At 37.7% G+C, this 20555-nt stretch overlaps 1 protein-coding gene across 1 annotated transcript in view; it reads left to right on the forward strand.

The window, feature by feature from the left end:
• Positions 1–4276: 4276 nt before the first annotated feature.
• LOC127972412 (fibronectin type-III domain-containing protein 3a-like) overlaps positions 4277–20555 on the forward strand; it is an 81362-nt gene continuing 65083 nt past the window's right edge. Inside the window, exon 1 of the mRNA XM_052575878.1 lies at positions 4277–4651. The gene's annotated coding sequence lies outside the window, so the exon portion shown is untranslated. The remainder of the gene's footprint in view (positions 4652–20555) is intronic.

Here is a 20555-nt window from a genome sequence, read left to right on the forward strand (position 1 = left end):
CAGAGTGGTTTCACATTAATATTACTGCTGCACTACTGTTTATTTAGCATTTTACTTCTGAATATGTTCAAGGTTATTAAATGTAAAGTTGCCTACTTCATATACTGCTGGGTAGTTTAATCTACAGCAATGCATCATGCTGTAAAACAAAATATTTGTGACACTGGACCACAAAAGTGTACATTTTTCAAAATTGAGTTTTGTATATCATCTGGAAGCTGAAATAAGCTTTCAATTGATGTATGGTTTGTTAGGATCGGAGAATATTTGGCCAAGATACACATCTAGACACACAACTATTTGAAAATCTGGAATCTGATGGTGCAAAGAATCAAAATATTGAGAAAACTGCCTTTAAATTTTTCCAAACGAAGTTCATAGTAATACATACAGTGTTACAAATAAAAAAAGTTTTGATATATTTATGGTAGAAAAATTTACAAAATATCTTCATGGAACATGATCTTTACTCAATATTCTAATGATTTGTGGCATTAAAGAAAAATTCAAATGTTGACCCCTACAATGTTTTTTTTGGCTATTGCTAAAAATATACCCCAGCGACTTGAGACTGGTTTTGTGGTCCAGGGTCACACATTTGTAATGTTGCTGTCCTGTGAGGAAAAAAAGAAAACTCAGTACTTTACATTTGTACAAGAATACTTAATGAGTTTACTTCCTTATAGTCCACTACTGATTATTTTGAAAATGTAAGTAACAACATTTATGTCAGAATATTAACAAATTTTTGCTAACTACAGTATATCAAAGGCTGCAAAGGACTCGGACCGGTCAAACAGAGCACTGTTCAACTGTGACAGCTGCCACTGAAGACTGAGCTGTACAATGCTTTTTTTTTTTTAATAAGTTTTATTTTTGCAAACCTGTCTACATATGATCACCATGGTCAAGACAATAAAGTATATAAAATCGCACCTTTGTAAGATATCAGTCAGCCTTTGAACTGCTGTGTGTGTATTTCATTGCTTTTCAAATGTATGATTACAGTATTCAAGTAAGTTCAATGAGTCAATGCCTGCATTTAAAGTTTTAATCCAGTAACTAAGGAGGCAGCAAACCAGTTTACCTTGCCTCGGTCTTGGCTAAGCTTGAGGTACTTCACCGGCTCCGCCGCAGGTGAAACAACAAATGCTGACATAATCGAATTGCTAGCACACCCTGAGCACATGTGAGTTTATATATTCGTCTTATCGGTAAGACATATAGGCATTATTTTTCATATCACGATGATGCTGATATTTACATTTAAAGCCATTATCGGCCGATTCAGATATTGGTCTGATAATATCGTGCATCTCTAATATATATATATACATATATAACAGTAAAAGCATTTATAAGAAAATATTTCCATTTCAAATAAATGTTATGAACTTATAAAAACTTTTGGTAGTTCCAAGGATAGCAAAGTCCACTAAAAGAGATTAAACTCCCAATTTCTCTGGAAAAGCCTTCCTGATAATGTTCTGATTTCCCAAGAAACTCTCTCTGTTTAGATCTAGATTAAAAACACATTTCTTTTGCCAAGCATTCGAATAATGCATCTCATAATTTTTGACTGCAGTTGTATGTGATCAAATGCACATTCTTATTCTTTAGCTTGGGTTAAACTAATTAATTTTCCTTTGTTGGAACAGCAGCTAAGCTAATTATGTCTCTATTTGTTTCTCTGTTGTAACTAGGATTTACACAAGCTCCAGTCTGGATCCAGAAAACAGAAAACATGAGAAGAGATGATGCTGACCCCTCAGAAGACCTCAGATGATGCTAACCCTGATGCTAACATACAGAACAAATATTGCTACAAGTGTCATTGCATCATATAATGATTGCTGTTAATAGTGTTCATCATCTGGTTGTCTACGTACATTTTTCTGAAAATAAACTGATACTCAATTATAAGCTATTACTAAATATTGTAGAAACTTAATTTTCTGTAAAGTTGCTTAGGGATTATTTTTTATTGTGAAAAGCGCTATACAAATAAACTTTAACTGAATTGAATTGAATAAAATGTATGGCTCCTATAAGAATATTAAGCAGCGACATAATAAAAGAACACTATTAATTACTTAGCACCAATAATAATTGAAAATGACTGAACAGCAAATAAGCATATTAGAATGATTTCTGAAGATGATGTGACACTGAAGCCGGAGTAATTTAAATTTTTATATTTCACAATATCACTAAGATACTTTTCCAGAAATTTCTAAGCTACCTTTTCACCTTGTACCATCTTGCCACCTAGCAAAGCTTGAATTCCCAAAATATTGGCTGCAGCGCCACCTGCCGGTCTTGTTTTTTTTTAATCATCACTGTAGACCCCTTCCGTATATAAAAAAGTGTGTGTGTATGTGTGTCTATCTATATAATGCTATAATAATAATAATAATAATAATAATAATAATAATAATAATAATAATAATAATAATAATAATAATAAACCCTCGCAAGAAAACTGCTCTATTTCTGTAGTGTTTCAGTAAGTCAAATATCCGAACAATAACAACCAAAATGCAGATGTTTAGGGAGAGCAGTTTCAGGTCATAGTCTCAGTGAAATATTCAGGGCCTGTCTCATTACCCACACAGTCTTGCACTTGTTTACTTACATGACCTATTTCCTGTATTTGGCCAAAATGTTCAAGTGGGCATGAAGACTGCAAGTATGTGTTGAACTTTTGATTATACAATGGGACACACGTACTACAAGTGTTGTAAAAATGTAAGTAAAGTTTATATAAAGCTTTATTTTTGTACATTTAAGACCACAAGTGTGGGCATTGGGTTAGTTAGTGACGAGTTTTCAACGACATTACGCCCTCTGCCGGTAAAGCTATAAATGTGCTGTAGTTAATCATTTTTTATATAACAACAACAATAAAACCGTCACATTGCCATTTCACTCACTACATAACAGTGACAATTGCAGCAAATTGTAAAGCAATTTAATAGGCTATTTAAAGATATTTAAAGATGTTCCAATTCAGTAGAAACAACGAGAGTTTTTTTGACAATTCAATTGATGAGGTTTAGTTTGCTTTCCCCTTCTTGTCAATGTTTTAATTTTGTTTTTATATATTTGTTTATTACTTTATTGTTGTTGTTGTTTTATCAAATTAATACGTTTATTATTTTACTTTTATTTATTAAATTTATTTGTTTATTTCGCTGTTTGCCATTTTTGTGTGTTTATCCTTTCGTCTGATTTCGAACGTTCAAGGCATGTGTGGTATAATTCGAACATTGGAGGGCGATGTAAAGGCAACAACAACAACAACAACAAGAAAAACAACAAAAAGAAAAAACAAAAACAATAAAACACTAGACTTTTAAAACATTTTATCCAAATTAAAGCAAAACTGTAATGACAAAAAATACTAATTGAACGTTCTCTCCTTGTTTTTATTTGTATTATTATTTTGAAATCACATTTATAACTCTCTCTCTCTCTCTCTCTCTCTCTCTCTCTCTCTCTCTCTCTCTCTCTCTCTATATATATATATATATTACTTTCATTTACTTTAGTTTATGCATTTGTTTATTTTGCTAATTTGCTTTGCCTTTGTGTGCGTGCGTGCGTGTGTTTGCTTTTCTTTGTTACATATGAAATCTTATTCGTTTGTACAGTATCATTTCTCTCTCTTGTGAATGAATAGATGATACCCTAAAATAAAACGAAACTTTTAGGTGGCAAAAGTGACCGCGACTTCTCTTATACAACTGTTATTCTTGAAAGCAAACTCAAAATTTAGCTCACATCCAGAGTTCATTTCTAATGGCAAGCAGAAATATGTGGATTGGCAACTTGTTTACAAACCATGACCTTGCGATCCTCCCCGGAGGGACTCTGTTTTTATACAGGGGACTACAAGACTTGTGGCGCCATCTGTCGGAACCAATGAGGAACACCGAAACCTCCAACACTTCAGACATTTCCAGGTAGTCGGACGCTAGAAAATTGAATTTCGAGTCATTTTCTGATGCAATGTAAAAAATATATAGGCTATATATTTTTTATAGCCTATATATTTAAAAAATATATAGGCTATATATTTTTAGATTTAGGCCTGTAACAGGATATTCTACTTAATATAATCAGATATCCATTTTAAACACGGCAGCTTTTCGTACAGTTTTTTTCTTCGTTTGCACTATTGTCCCTGTCAACAACAGGTATGCAAAACAAATGCTGCTGCACAACAGACTGAAGAGTAGAGAGGAATGAAAGTTGACGCGACGGCTACGCATGCGCAGTGACGAGTGTGTACATTCTTGAGCGGAAAATGATGGCGATTATCCAGACGCTTGAAGAGCCTGTGCTCGCTATGGATGGAGGTGGCCGTGTAAACTAACAACACTCGCGGGGAAAAGTTGTTTGCTTTGGACGATCGCGACCTGTCTCGGCCCCGGACCTTTTCAGACGTAGAAAAAAAAGATAGTGGATAAAGGTTGAGACTGTAAACTGGTGTAACGTTAATATTCAAGTGTGAAAGAGCCACGTAGCTAGAGATCCAGATCACACACACACTGGCCTAGTTCTTTTAAAGCCTCCACAGACATACACATCAACCTGAAGAAGAGAAGTGAGCGAGAAAATAAGATCTAAAAAGCGGAACGAGCTGTTGGTGAGTGGATACACGTTTGCAAAATATTTCGACTTACTAAATATGCATTTGCTCTGCATACGTAAGTGAATGTGCGTTTATTTTCTCTCTGCATGTAGACGTGATTGGTTAGTTGCTCTTTTTAGTCACTTTGTGTGCAATGATAGGCATAATCAGTATATAGTTTAAAAGAAATAAGAGTAGGGCCTGAAGTGCACACGTCAACGTCATCTGATCACAGAGCTGCAGATTAAATACTGCTGCAGTCACTATACTCTCTCTGGCTGTGTCTCAAAATCTACTGAGCTTTCTAGCTAGGCTGCATTTTGGGGGCATCATAGGCGCGTGCAGCAGCTTTGGTCTTCATATTTTTAGCGTTCTAAAAAAATAAAAATAAAAAAATAAAAGTTTGATTCCGGCGTTTAGATGCATGCATTGATACTGTTAAATTCGAACGTTCAAAAGCTTGACGTACACAAGTGTTCGATGCGAACATTGGAGGGCGCCTGTGATGGCAAATCATAAAGGTTCACTTAGCACCTCTGATATCTCAAAAATGTTCAAAACTTAAGAGACTTCTGTAATGAAAGAAAGGTGCGATTTAAATGTTGGCATGCTTCTTTTGTGGTTTCTTTGATCTGTCTTGTCTATACACAGACACATGCCCACACATTCCAAATAAGTCAGCTTACATTTGTAAAATGCCACAGCTTGTTTTAAAGATATCCTGTGATATGATCAGAAAGCTTATCAACACATTTAAAGCAACTACACTTTTAACAAAATGTTAGTGGATCTGATAGAAGCTTTATTAAATAAGCCATGTTCCAGACAACTTAACTTGGAACTTTTTTCCACCTCTCACTTATACTTTTATATATATATATAAACTGCTCCAAGTTCCACTAGAACTTCATGGCATTATATTTGACATTAGACAGTTTAAAAGTTTTTAATAACAAATGCCTATAAACAGATTTTGGGAGAGCCAAATAAATTACTTTATTTCATGTTTTTGCCATAATTAGCAGAACATAAAATGTTTTTGTTGAGTCATGGTGCAATCTTGTGGTGTGATGAACTGAAACTCAAGGAAATTGGTAGTAGTATTTCTGCTCCAATATTCAGTTTTCTTACTTTGTAACCAATGCAGCATTAAAGTTAAAATATGGCAACCTAACTTGTAGGGATGGGCGATATATCGCATGCGATTGTCACGCGATGAATCGCCTTTGATAATGAACGCAATGTTGCGTAGTTTGTCAGTGATCTACGGCTCTGTCTATTAAATGGCGCTCCATTTGAAAGCAGGTGATGGCGATTTACCGCTAATCGGGGAACCGGCTTTACTGACGAAATGCGTGTGACGATCGCATGCAATATATCGCCCATCCCTACTAACTTGTGTTTTCTCAAACTGTTCATAATAGGTGAGCAATAGCCAATGGAATATCCGCTTGTTCATTAGTTTTGTCTACTACTGGCAGTGGCTTCTGCTTATGTGTTTTATGTGTAGATTCAGATTCTCATATTAAAGCTTAAGTGTGTAATTTTTGGACTTCTAGTGTCACTAAATGAAATTGCAGAGTTAACACATTATTATTACTATTAGTGCTGGACGATTCATCGAATGCGATAGTCTTGCGCATCATCTCTCGCGCATATCTCCATTACATGCTTTTAGATGGTGCCGCATTTACTACATAGACGGTGCGTTCCAAACGGGATATATCAGCCTCCGAAGGGTTCTTTGGAGTGAAAACAATCATGGCTGCTATATTGAAAGGTCGTTACAAAACTAGCCACTTTAAAGGGCCCTTTGGAATGAAGGATTTCGAAGGATACAACTGATGGACACTTTCGGGCCCCCATGTTCCTTTGCGCAGATTCTTTGCATGGTGACAGCGCATCTATATGGGCATGGGAGGATGATGCAGAAGGGCATTTCAAGAAACAGTTGTTTGGTCCACTACACCTATTGAAGCTTTCACTCCGGAGGGTAAACCCTTTGACGGGATTATGGCATAGGGATGAGCCTTTTCAAATGGAATGCAGAGAGAGCCCTAGTTCATTGACATTCACGCAAACTTGCGTTAAAAATCGCATATGATTCAATCATGTGATTATGAAATCAAAGAGATCATTTTGATTATGAAGCTGTTTGCGTAGCTTGTCAGTGAACTAAAGCTCTGTATAGTAAATGCTGCTCAATCTGAAAGCATGTGAAAATATGACATTTACAGGTGCATCTCAATAAATTAGAATGTCGTGCTAAAGTTAATTCATTTCAGTAATTCAGCTCAAATTTTGAAACTCATGTATTAAATTCAATGCAGACAGACTGAAGTAGTTGAAGTTTTTAGTTTACTTTTAATTGTGATGATTTTGTCTCGCATTTAACAAAAACCTGCCAATTCATTATCTCAACAAATTAGAATACTTCGTAAGACCTATTAAAAAAAGTGTGACTTGTTGGCCTTCTGGAAAGTATGTTAATTTACTGTACATGTACTCAATACTTGGTAGGGGCTCCTTTTGCTTTAATTACTACCTCATTTCAGTGTGGCATTGAGGTGTTCAGTTTGTGGTAGGGCTGTGCAAAAAAATCGAATGCGATTTTCATGCACATCTCATCAGTAAAGACGCCCCTTTAATTGGAAGTATTATCTCCAGCACGTGTGTTCAGATCAGGGTTGCCAGGTTTTCACAACAAATCCTGCCCTGTTGCTTCTCAAAACTAGTCCAAAACTAATCGCGATTCCAGGAGGTTCCCAGATAAAAAAAAAAATGCTTCCCTGGTTAAAATATACGTTTTGTTTTTTGGCATGGTTGTCTTGGTAAAATTTGCATTTTAGGGGCTAAATATCACGTTATTGGTATTGGGCTTGCTTCAAACCGCGGACATGAAATACAACCGCAGACTTGGCAACACTGGTTCAGGTGGAGCGGCAGTTACTACACAGAGCCATAGTCTACTGACAACTAACACAAAATCGCTTTCAAAATCGACAAAGAATCGCCTGCGATTTTAACATCGATTTTGTGTAGATTGTCAGTGAATTACGGCTCTGTGTAGTAAATGCCAACCGGTGTTGCCAAGTCTGTGGTTGTTTTTCAGGTCCGCGGGTCGAAGCAACCCCAATACAAATAACGTGATATTTAGCCCCTAAAATGCGAACTTTACCAAGGCAACCATGCCATAAAACTTAAATTTTAATCCCGGAAAGGAATTTTTTTTATCGGGGAACCTCCTGGAAACGCGATTGGGCTAGTTTTGGACTAGTTTTGAGAAGCAACTGCTCAGGATTTGTTGTGGAAACCTGGCAACCCTGATCTGAACACACGTGCTGGAGATATACTTCTAATTACAGGAGCGTCTTTACTGATGAGATGTGCATGAAAATCGCATTTGATTTTTTGCACAGCCCTAGTTTGTGGCACTGCTGAGGTGGTATGAAAGCCCAGGTTTCTTTTTTGGTCTCTTGTTTCTCATTTTCCTCTTGACAATACCTCATAGATTCTCTGTGGGGTTCAGGTCTGGTGAGTTTGCTGGCCAGTCAAGCACACCAACACCATGGTCATTTAAACAACTTTTGGTGCTTTTGGCAGTGTAGGCAGGTGCCAAATCCTGATTGAATATTAAATCAGCATCTTCAAAAAGCTGATCAGCAGAAGCAAGCATGAAGTGCTCCAAAATTGGCAGTTTTCAAAAAACACAATGGACCATAACCAGCAGATAACATGGCACCCCAAATCATCACAGACTGTGGAAACTTAACACTGGATTTCAAGCAACTTGGACGATGAGCTTCTCCATCCTTCCTCCAGACTCTAGGACCTTGGTTCCATATGAAATACAAAACTAGCTCTCATCTGAAAAGAGGACTTTAAACCACTGGGCAACAGACCAGTTCTTCTCCTTAGCCCAGGTAAGATGCCTCTGATGTTGTCTGTTGTTCAGGAGTGGCTTAACAAGAGGAATACAACAACTGTAGCCAAATTCCTTGACACATCTGTATGCCTTGACCCCAGCCTCAGTCCATTCCTTGTGAAGTTCACTCAAATTCTTGAATCGATTTTGCTTGACAATCCTCATAAAGCTACGGTTCTCTCGGTTGGTTTTGCATCTTTTTCTTTCACAGTTTTTCCTTCCACTCAACTTTCTGTTAACATGCTTGGATACAGCACTCTGTGAACAGCCAGCTTCTTTGGCAATTAATGTTTGTGTCTTAACCTCCTTGTGAAGGATGTCAATGATTGTCTTCTGGACAACTGTCAGATCAGCAGTCTTCCCCATGATTGAGTTGCCTAGTGAACCAAACTAACGGACAATTTTAAAGGCTTAGGAAACCTTTGTTTTGAGTCGATTAGCTGATTGGCATATCACCATATTCTAATTGGTGGGTTTTGTTAAATGTGAGCCAAAATCATCACAATTAATATAACCAAAGACTTAAACTACTTCAGTCTGTGTGCATTAAATTTATTTAATACACAAGTTTCACAATTTGAGTTGAATTAGAGAAATATATGAACTTTTCCATGACATTCCAATCTATTGAGATTTACCTCTATTCGCGTTCCAGTCAACCTGTAAACAATGTTTTTCCAACCTTCTACCCATGAAAGGGCACTGGAATGGCAATCAAACCCGTGACTTCTCACCCGTGAACTTGTACTAGATCAATGTACTCCCAGTTCCGCGCTCTGACATCACACAGCCCGGGAAACAACAATGGCAGCCCCTACGGATTGTGACGAGTCAGCTGCCTCCTCCCTGATTGTCACCGGCACCCCGTCCTAAATCGCCGCCCTTCACCAGGCTCCCGACTGTAGTGGGTGTGTGAGAGGAGGGGCGCTGGATGAGTCAGGGCTGGCGGCGTGTGATGGGGCACACCTGAAGGAAATCGAGCCTCATCACCGCTGCTGTTTTAAAGCCCAACGCGCCTCTCCTCGAGAGACCGGTCTCTTCCCCGTGCATGCACACTGGTGTCCTCGTGGGTCCAGGAAGGGTGCGTTGAGGGACTCCTGCGCCACAAGAGACGTGAGCTGCCGGACCCGCGATCCGGAGGAGAACCGCACCCGTTTACATGGCCGACGGGCCAGGATGCCGGGCCGTCCATCCCCTACCAGCACCGCGGCCAACGAGAGAGATGCGGCCTCCGCCCCTTACCTGGACCCTTCCTCCATGAACACTGCCCGACCCACACGAACCCTGCAGCACGACGAGGACACCAGATCCCCTGTTTATTTTGACACTCTCCCCCTTTTGCCACCTTTATCCCCTGTTTTATTTGATTTTGTGTTAATAAAAGCTTCTCCGAGGCCTGACACCACGCCCACTGTGTCTGTCTTGTGCTCCTCCCGTGACAGGATGCTTTATGCAAGTGGTACAGGGTGAGAAATAGACTTTAGGACAATATAAGGTTGCAATCAAATTAATAATCTAGCTACCACAATTCCTTGTGTCAGGCAGTTTGGCGTGACTTTCCTGGAATGATACAAAGTCATGAGTCGTGGTTTGAAGTCGTGACTTACAGGCTTAAAAACCTGCCTGGAATGCAGCAATAATAACATGTTTTTACGCCAAACTCACTTCATAACATCATTCTAATGTTCAAAATAAATCCCTCTGTAAGATGACGTGGCTTTTTACACAGAATAAGGTACAGAATATTTAATATGCTGTGTCTCATTTAGAAGGCTGCACTCTATGGAGGTTGCATTTGAAGGCTGCATATGTAATCGAGGCTGTCTCATTTCAGAATAGCAAGTAGGACACTCCGAATGTGACATTCGTCCTTTGCTGCTGCAGATAACCCAGAATTCTTTGCGTCGTTGTAAACTACCGTAGAGTTAGACTTGTAACCCAAAGGTTGAGGAACCAAAGGTTTGAGTTGCGGGTACCAACAGGGATTGTAAATGGAGGAATGAATGAAGAGCGCTCTCTTACCACGACTGAGGTGAGACGCTTGAGCAAGGCACCACAGTAAAAATGGTTGCCCACTGCTCTGGTTGTGTGTTCACACACAGTGTGTGTAAGTGTTTGTTACTGCTGTGTGTGTGCGTGCACACTTGGATGGGTGAAATGCAGAACACAAATTCCAGGTATGGGACACCTTACTTGGTCACGTTACTTTCTTTCCTTTCCTATCCTAATAAAATGTGTATTGTAAGTAAATTTACATTTTACAAATTTACAACTGTTCCATTAATGATACGAATATCTGTTAAATATCAAAATGAAAAGCAAAACATAATTTCTCATGACCCTTTGATCTTAATGAATAAGTTCATGATATTTTAATATCGAAGAGACAAATTGATTTGACACAAGTTTTTATTCTTTTTTTTTTTCTTTACTTGCAGTTTTCATTTAGTGAATGATAATGATTAGATTTTTTCTGTTTTCTTTTCTCAAAATAACTGTCTAAAACAGTTGAGCTGAGGCTGTTTTACTGCTAGAGTTTTCCATCACTGCGCTGCAGGACATTTGGTTATTTATTAATAGAGCCATGGCTAATAACTATGCAAACATCATTGCTTGTTTTAGATCTTCATGCTGTGCTACATTTACTCATCTTGTTTTGAATCTCAGACACCTATCTGTTTTCCTGTGAATAAGTGTGCACTTTTCTCTGAAATATTATAGCCTCTTTATGTACAACAGCATGGTTATTTCATTACATATCTGTTCCAAATGTTGTTGTTTATTTATTAGGAACATGTTTGACTTTGTGGCGGAATCTCATTTATTTCCAACTTTAAAATCATGTTATTCATATAATTCCAATCCGCTTTAGGGCACACATTCTTCTTTTTCAGCTGTCATTCACAGCATATGTCATGCATCAGTGCTTTGATATTGATTTGTGATCCATCACAATGTGGAGCACACTTGTGTAGAAAATCAGTATTCAAGGGAATACAGTTAATTTAGATTGTGATGAGAGTTTTGGTTACATCACCACTGTACACTGTAGTTAGTTGCACAAGCTTATGAAACTGTTAACTTATGAAAATGTCTATGGAGACTCTTAATGACTCTAAACAGTTTATATTCCATTTAATCAGAAGTTTGTAATTGACCTGGTCAGTGTTTGCATAGTGGTTTGAGGTGGAAAAATGAACCAAAAAAATGATCTGCTGCAGCTCAACAGCTGCGCAGGCTAAACTGCGACTGAAACCACACAGTTTGGACAATCTAAAAACTCATGTTCTTACCACTGAAACGGAAACGCTGACTCACAATCAGAAAGTTCGTTTACAAAAACATCTGATAGGCTGATATATTGGAAAGTGTCTTTTTTTGAAAACTATTTGCATTGTTGCATTTTTACCTGAGCATGTTATTTTAGAAGGCTAAAAATCATATTTTGAAATAATTATATATTTTTTTAAATATAAATTCTATTTTGTATTGTAAAAAAACAAAGAAACAAAAACAAAAAAAACGAGCTAAAAGGATTTCTTTCATTTTTTATTACTATTAATTTTATTAAATTTAATTGTAAAATAAGACATTTTATTACTACTAAATTTTTTAAGTCTATCACCTCTTTTGCCTCCCTGACTGGGATGTTTTGTCATCCTACTGTATTTTTATTTTATTTATATATATAAATGTGTATGTGTGTGTGTGTGTGTGTGTGTGTGTGTGTATTTATTTGTGGTAGGATCATTTACATTTCATTTTGGCATCTGCATTAGGGACTTTCTGGTCACACCCCAGAAGATTTTTATTTATTTATTTTTTATTTTATTTTTTACTGCAGATGTCATCCTTGATGCTTCTCTCTTAGCCTCTGATTTTTTTCTTTTTTTGTTTCACGTTTAGTCATAATATTGGTTTGAGGATTTCAATAGCTACAGTATGTATGCATGTGAAGATAAATATGGTACACTTTCTGAGTGCTGCTTCTTTGTTTATTCTCATATTCTTGCTTACATGATCAAAAATCATAACTATGACATTAAGTGATTTAGGCCCATAAAAAACAGACATGCTAAACAATATTCTATTTTCGCTTTTTTTCACTTCCCAACTAAAACAGGAAACATTTTTGCACTAAGACACAAAAAAGTGCAAATGGTTCATATTAGGTGTGTAAATTATACTTAATCTGTCTTTTATCATTCCTGTGAACCTTTTTTTTTTTAGAGAACTATGGGATATATAGTATGTCTCCTTGTAAACCAGCTAAGTCAAATCACCTTTATTTATATAGCGCACGTAACGGATTAAACCTTCATAATCATCGGGAAGGAGGAGGCGGGAATCAGCGGACAACCAAATGAAACTTTAAAGAGCCAGTAAGATGAAAATTCTAAGCTTCCTATCACTGTTTATAAGTCCTGTACAAGAGGTTTAAATCCATCCAAGGTTAAAAAACATTGTCATTTTGTCAAAATATCATTTCAAAATTACCTCAATTCTCAGAGATCCCCAAACGGTTCGCGCAAAGCTGTTCAAAAGATTCAGTTTCCTTAAACTCCACCTTTCGATAGCATACTGTGTTTTGATTGGTCAACTGACATTTTCAGTTTTGATTGGTTGTTCCGCACACAACTTCACGGTAAACAATGCGTTAGCATCTTTTTGGGGTGAATCATGTCTTATTCCTCTCACCGCGAAGCAAACAGTAAAATAAAAATCTCGAACAGTCTCGCTGCTTTTACTTCTGTGTGGTTGTATTCAAGCCGCGCACTTCAGTTTGAATCTGAATAGTTCGTTTAGCACAGGGGCGTGGTCACATTAGATATAATGAAGGGAGACGTGAAAAACGGACATCGCATTGTTTTCATATGGATTACTTTATCACAGAATATCTTTTAGCAGCACTTGTTACACTTCATTTTAATGACGTGTTTGTAAATGAAGATCAGCGCAAACAAAGGCTGCAGACGGCACATATACTGATAAGATGCTCGGGAGAAAACAAATACATAACTTCATAATCATACTTCGCGTTGTGATTCGGAGATGCTTGTTGGTCTAAATAAAGTTGGCAATCAACCCTCTTTTATCAATCAATCAATCACCATTATTTATATAGTGCTTTAAACAAAATACATTGCGTCAAAGCACTGAAAAACATTCATTTGGAAAACAGTGTCTCAATAATTCAAAATGATAGTTAAAGGCAGTTCATCATTGAATTCAGTTATGTCATCTCTGTTCAGTTTAAATAGTGTCTGTGCATTTATTTGCAATCAAGTCAATGATATTGCTGTAGATGAAGTGACCCCAACTAAGCAAGCCAGAGGCAACAGCGGCAAGGAACCGAAACTCCATCGGTGACAGAATGGAGAAAAAAAACCTTGGGAGAAACCAGGCTCAGTTGGGGGGCCAGTTCTCCTCTGACCAGACGAAACCATTAGTTCAATTCCAGGCTGCAGCAAAGTCAGATTGTGCAGAAGAATCATCTGTTTCCTGTGGTCTTGTCCTGGTGATCCTCTGAGACAAGGTCTTTACAGGGGATCTGTATCTGGGGCTCTAGTTGTCCTGGTCTCCGCTGTCTTTCAGGGATGTAGAGGTCCTTTCTAGGTGATGATCCACCATCTGGTCTGGATACGTACTGGATCCGGGTGACTGCAGTGACCCTCTGATCTGGATACAGACTGGATCTGGTGGCTACGGTGACCTCGGAACAAGAGAGAAACAGACAAATATTAGCGTAGATGCCATTCTTCTAATGATGTAGAAAGTACGGTGTTATGTGAAGTGTTTCCGGTTCCAGTTTACCTAATTACTGCAGCCTAAAAATCCTTTAACGGATTTGCATATTAAAAGCATATTAGTATGTTATGTGTATGCCAGGTTAAAGAGATGGGTCTTTAATCTAGATTTAAACTGCAAGAGTGTGTCTGCCTCCCGAACAATGTTAGGTAGGTTATTCCAGAGTTTAGGCACCAAATAGGAAAAGGATCTGCCGCCCGCAGTTGATTTTGATATTCTAGGTATTATCAAATTGCCTGAGTTTTGAGAACGTAGCGGATGTAGAGGAGTATAATGTAAAAGGAGCTCATTCAAATACTGAGGTGCTAAACCATTCAGGGCTTTATAAGTAGTAAGCAATATTTTAAAATCTATACGATGTTTGATAGGGAGCCAGTGCAGTGTGGACAGGACCGGGCTAATATGGTCATATTTCCTGGTTCTAGTAAGAACTCTTGCTGCTGCATTTTGGACTAGCTGTAGTTTGTTTACTAAACATGCAGAACAACCACCCAATAAAGCATTACAATAGTCTAACCTTGAAGTCATAAATGCATGGATTAACATTTCTGCATTTGACATTGAGAGCATAGGCCGTAATTTAGATATATATTTGAGATGGAAAAATGCAGTTTTACAAATGCTAGAAATGTGGCTTTCTAAGGAAAGATTGCGATCAAGGAGCACACCTAGGTTCCTAACTGATGACGAAGAACTGACAGAGCAACCATCAAGTTTTAGACAGTGTTCTAGGTTATTACAAGCAGAGTTTTTAGGCCCTATGATTAACACCTCTGTTTTTTTCTGAATTTAGCAGTAAGAAATTACTCGTCATCCAATTTTTTATATCGACTATGCATTCCATTAGTTTTTCAAATTGGTGTGTTTCACCGGGCTGCGAGGAAATATAGAGCTGAGTATCATCAGCATAACAGTGAAAGCTAATACCATGTTTTATGGCCAAACGCTTTGAAAATCCCGCCTGATTAGAAAAGCAGTCATCAGTGAAATGTTGTGAACACAACAAAAGGGATTTGTTGTACTGCTCTGGTATTGTGGTAAAAATGAATTTTACCCATTGGTTCTTCTGATCTTCATTTTTTGGCAGTGAAAATAAAACAAACTTGCCTTTACAATTAAAAACACACTGTCTCCTCGACATGATGCTATCACACCAACCAGAGCGTCTGTGTGGGGGGGTGGGGCAGTTCAGAGTTCCGTTACTCCCAAGACGGTAGGCGGAGATTATTATGCAAACTGTTCCTAGTGACGTACGAGATGGGCAAAAGATTTGAAATCTATAACGACTCTTTTCAGCGATTCCGAGTCGACTCCTTACTTTAGAAGTCAATAGCTTTATAAATCGTGTACTTTTTGGTTTAATTACTTTGCACATTGTTTATACTGATGGACAGCTACATCATACACTGTAATACAGGTAATTTTTGATTTCCCATCTGTGTGGCTCTTTAATGACAAAATAAACACAAATCAGCGCGTCAGCCCTTCGCAGACGACTGACGCACACAAATAAAAAGCAAACACAAAATAAAGTCCAGGCCTGGTCCTCTCTCGTCCGTCACTTTCGTCGCTCTGGGTTTATATCCTTCCATCTCCTCCGTGGGACTCGAGACCAGTGGATCGCTCATTTCCCAACCACTCCACTGGCCTCGCTTTTGTTCCCACGTCTCTCAGCCCCACCGCACTCTTCACATACCCCCATCACCCCTTGCAAGGTCGGGGTACTTCCGAGACTGCGCTCTACTGAGATTGTAAACCAGCCCGGTGGGAGCTAACATATAATGCCCTAACATGCCCTTCAATACCATGACTTAGGTGCCCTTGAGCAAGGCATCGAACCCCTAACTGCTCCCCGGGCGGCGCAGCATAAATGGCTGCCCACTGCTCCGGTCGTGTGTTCACAGTGTGTGTGTGTTCACTGCTCTGTGTGTGTGCACTTCGGATTTGTAAATGCAGAGCACGAATTCTGAGTATGGGTCACCATACTTGGCTGAATGTCACGTCACTTTCACTTTTTCACTTTTTACATTATGGTCCATGTGCCTCATTCGTGAAACATGGGAAGAATGATAAATCATTCTTACATCCGTTCTGATATAAATTTCCGGATTCAAGAAAATGTTTGCATTTCAAAATGTTAGTTGGCACAAAAGAAAAAAGATTGGTGCATAAAACATCAGGACATTTTGTGATCTGCATTTTGAAAAGACTATATGTAATTTAATGATATTTCATGAATTTGTTTAAGTGTGTAGCTAGAAGTCCGTGGTTTTCCTGTGGAATTCAGCTACTTTAACATTGTTGCCATGGGTTGTTTTCATGTCCGTGGGTTGAAGTGACCCCAGTAACATGAAATTTATACCCTTGGAATGCAAATTTTAGCTGAGAAAATCCCTGCCAAACAAAATTCATACCTGGAATGCGGTTTTTTTTTTCATCTGGTAAGAACAACAGTATATAAACTATAATGGAAACACATTTACCAAATAAATTCTACCATGTACATCCAAAAACTCTTTTCACTGTCAGTGTTGGGAGTAACCGCGTTTAAGTATAACGGCATTACTAACGGAGTTAAATTTTTAGTAACGGAGTAATCTAATTAATTACTTTTCCCATCGTTGCAACGCCGTTATCTTTACTGAGAATGTAAAGTGTCGCGTTACTACAATTTGGTTGAATAAAGAGTCAGCAACCTGTCTGACAGATGTAAATCTTTTAGTAGCTGTGCGTGCAAACTGCCATCGTTAATCTTGCAGAGACAGCGAGCTTGAGCGGGGAGTTCTTTGGCGTGAGTGAGCAGGAGTAAGTATTCTGATTAATTATTTTGTATAGTATTTTAAAATGTAACGCCAGTACGCCATATTAAGTTAATTGCCTGTGAGCTTCTCCTCCTGTCTGTACGGTAATGCGACAGAGAGTTGAGTGGTTATGACGCAATCATTAGCCTATTTTTTTACAAAAACTGTTTCTACGGGGCCATAATGTAACATAGAAGGTAATGGAGCCCTTTATACATTGTCGTGTATCTTTAGAAATAAATAATGGACAAACGGAGTCTTTAAATGCCTCAGATGTAAAGTTATTCGCTGTCAAAATCCGACTTCAACTTCCGGTCAACTTCCTTGCCGCCTGCTCACTGCACGCTCTGACAACCACTGTTGGGAACGTTACTTTAAAAAAGTAATTAGTTATAGTTACTCACTACTTGTTCAAAAAGTAACTGAGTTAGTAACTGAATTTCTCCATAATAAAAGTAACTCGTTGCCAGGGAAAGTAACTGTTTGCGTTACTGTAAAAACTATAAAAAAGTTGCTATGTCAAAGAATTTGTATTTTTATTTTATTAATTTTTTTGAGTAGTTTTCACAAGTCCGTTGAAATGAGTAGAACAGACAGGTGTTCGTACATAACTTTTGATATTTATTGCACGTCAACAGACAGCAAGAGTTTTATCCTGCACTTCAATTATTATCTTTGTAAGAAAAGTGTTTTTGGCCACTAGCTTTGTAGATGCGTGTGTCACACATTACATGTACACATTACATGCACGTTCTTGTCTTTGACCACAATGAATTTGAAGTAGTGCTTATATATCCATCTTGAAAATGCCAACTTTTCATCGGATTGCTTCTCGCTCGCCATTTCTGCTGCTGCTGAGAATGGTCATTTCTGCTGCTGCTGAGAATGGAGACAACTCGTCGAGGTCATCGATGACGTCGACGGAAAAAATACGTTGACGCAAAATATGCAGATCGATCCGTCGATCTGTTTTTATTTCTCTAAAAAACGTTTGCAAAGTGTTTACCTTATGTGCGCTGATTATACGCGATGGCCGGATCAACATTCTGTCCAACGTTATATAACCAATGAGCGCACACTCAGTCTTCAAACAACACGAGCGTTTCTTGCTCTCTCTCTCTCGTGCATATTAATCAAAATCATTAAACACAATAGAAAAAGGGCGAAACACCAAAGTTTCACGCGCTCACAATCTTTAATCTACACGATCGCTGTCTTGCCCTCTCTCTCTCTCTCTCTCTCTCTCTCCCTCGTCCATATTAACCAAAATCATTAGACAAAGGGCAGAAGGCCAAAGTTTCACGTGGAGCATTCAGAGCTTTTTTTTTCTCTCCATGACAGGCTGCTGGCTCCCATTGTTAATTTTTATTTATTTTTTATTTTTGAAAAAAGCACTCTCTGTATTAGCTTAAAGCCCTCAAGTTTACATTGGTTACTGTATTCTTTCAATTGCTCTAAACAAGTATTTTGGGTGACCTTTTTTATTGAATGCTAGACATCAAGTTGTTATTTTCATCAGAAAGGAGAACTTTTTTCAGTAAGCTAAGCTAGGCCCTATGTGTTCAGGAAGCTTGTTTCAGTAAGCTATGTGTTTTCAAGGCTTCAAGGTTTTATTGAATGCTATCTCTATACAAGTGCAAAGTAATGCATTTTTAGACAGTCTTTTATTTTGTAATTTTAAGAGCAATAAACATATATTGCAATGTTAAGGAATTCATGTTTTTTTCATTCAGATATGTAAATCAACATGTATAAATTGTTAGTAGTCAATTAATGTTGAGATAATCGAAATCGAATCAGTCTGAAAAAATTAATCGTTAGATTAATCGTTTAAAAAATAATCGTTTATCCCAGCCCTACTGCTGACACGTGTGCTGGCATGTGTGTAAAAACACTGATTGCCAGTCTCTGATTGGCTACCATGAAACACATGACTCTGTCTTAGCCAATCATAATCGCTTATCTCGTTATTAACCCACCTCCTCACTCGCTGTTAGTGATGGGAAGTTCGATTCTTTTCCACGAACCGGTTCTTTCAGATGTTTGATTCAATAAACCGGTTGAAAAAAACAGTTCAGCGGTTCTTTTACCCAACGACGTAATGACATCATTGGCGATGACGTAACGGCGTCACGTCTATCAAACATTCAAATATATAAAGTCAGTAATCCCTGATAATTGTGTTCTCTTTGACTTGTTGAATGAAAACAGTGATTTATTCACAAATGTTTTATGTGATATTGAAGTTTTGTGCATAAGTTAAATTCTCATGTTTGGGTGTAAACAGAGCTAATGTCATGGAAGTTTTGACTTACTATATGCCACTTAATAAGAAAGATTTAATAAGCATTTAATAAGAAGGATTTCTGATGATGGCATTCTTAGCAGGTAGTTTTTTTTTTATCCCTCATCATGAAACATCAACTCTCGTTTGAAGCTAAATCAGAAAGGCCACAGAAACTTTAAAAGTTTCTTGTTCTCTCATAGACTAAATGGGATTTTCCCTTCTGAGCCTCACAACCACGTTTTTTTGCCTGTTAAAAATAATATTTACATAATGATTAGTAAATTATTAGTAGTGTGATAAGCATAATTGAGCTGAAATAATTTACAACCCATATAACCCTATTGAACATTTTAAAGAAACTCATCCAACATACACACACAGATCTTACTTTTTATTAAGCATAAGGTTTATGTGTTTTAAGTACATATTAAATTTCCATCCGTTTACACAGTTTTAATATATAGTAATACAATATGACTCATATTTGAGTCATACAAAAAAGGAATAGGTCAGATTTCTTTATTAGAAATAATGAACTGAATGCATTTTAAAGCAACTGAATGTCTTTTTTTTTTTCAACTTTGGAGCCCACTACAGTTGGTCACCATGCATTCCATTTGAATGGTAATTTTATATGCAGTTCAAATACATACATATTGCATTTAAGCTTTTAATATTTCTTGTAGTTCACATAGCAACATTCAGGCAATGGCCCTAGCATCAAGGTGGAAATTTTTGCAGATAAGCAGCGCTTACATTTTCTTTGGAAATGTAAAAATCTGGTTTGTCATTGTTATTTCCCCTAGAAATTTCCAGCGGTTTCCCCTGTAGGCATCGATGACAAACAGTGCCATGCACAGAACTTTTTTATTTTTTTTATTAATTTTTATTTTATGTAATGGTGTCTGAATAAAACAATTGCTGTAGTCTAATCTCTGAAGTCATCCACTCCTCCCCCACACTTCCTGCTGATGAAACGCCATAATTTTCACCGCCATTTTCAGGTTACTACCAAGTTGCAGTAAGAGCTCTCCCTTGTGCTCTTAGATGGGTTAGAGGAGTTTGCCACGTAATCACTTGAAACAATTACAGTTTGAC

Source organism: Carassius gibelio, chromosome B15, assembly GCF_023724105.1.
Source record: "Carassius gibelio isolate Cgi1373 ecotype wild population from Czech Republic chromosome B15, carGib1.2-hapl.c, whole genome shotgun sequence".
In the NCBI taxonomy this organism is placed as follows: Eukaryota; Metazoa; Chordata; class Actinopteri; order Cypriniformes; family Cyprinidae; genus Carassius; species Carassius gibelio.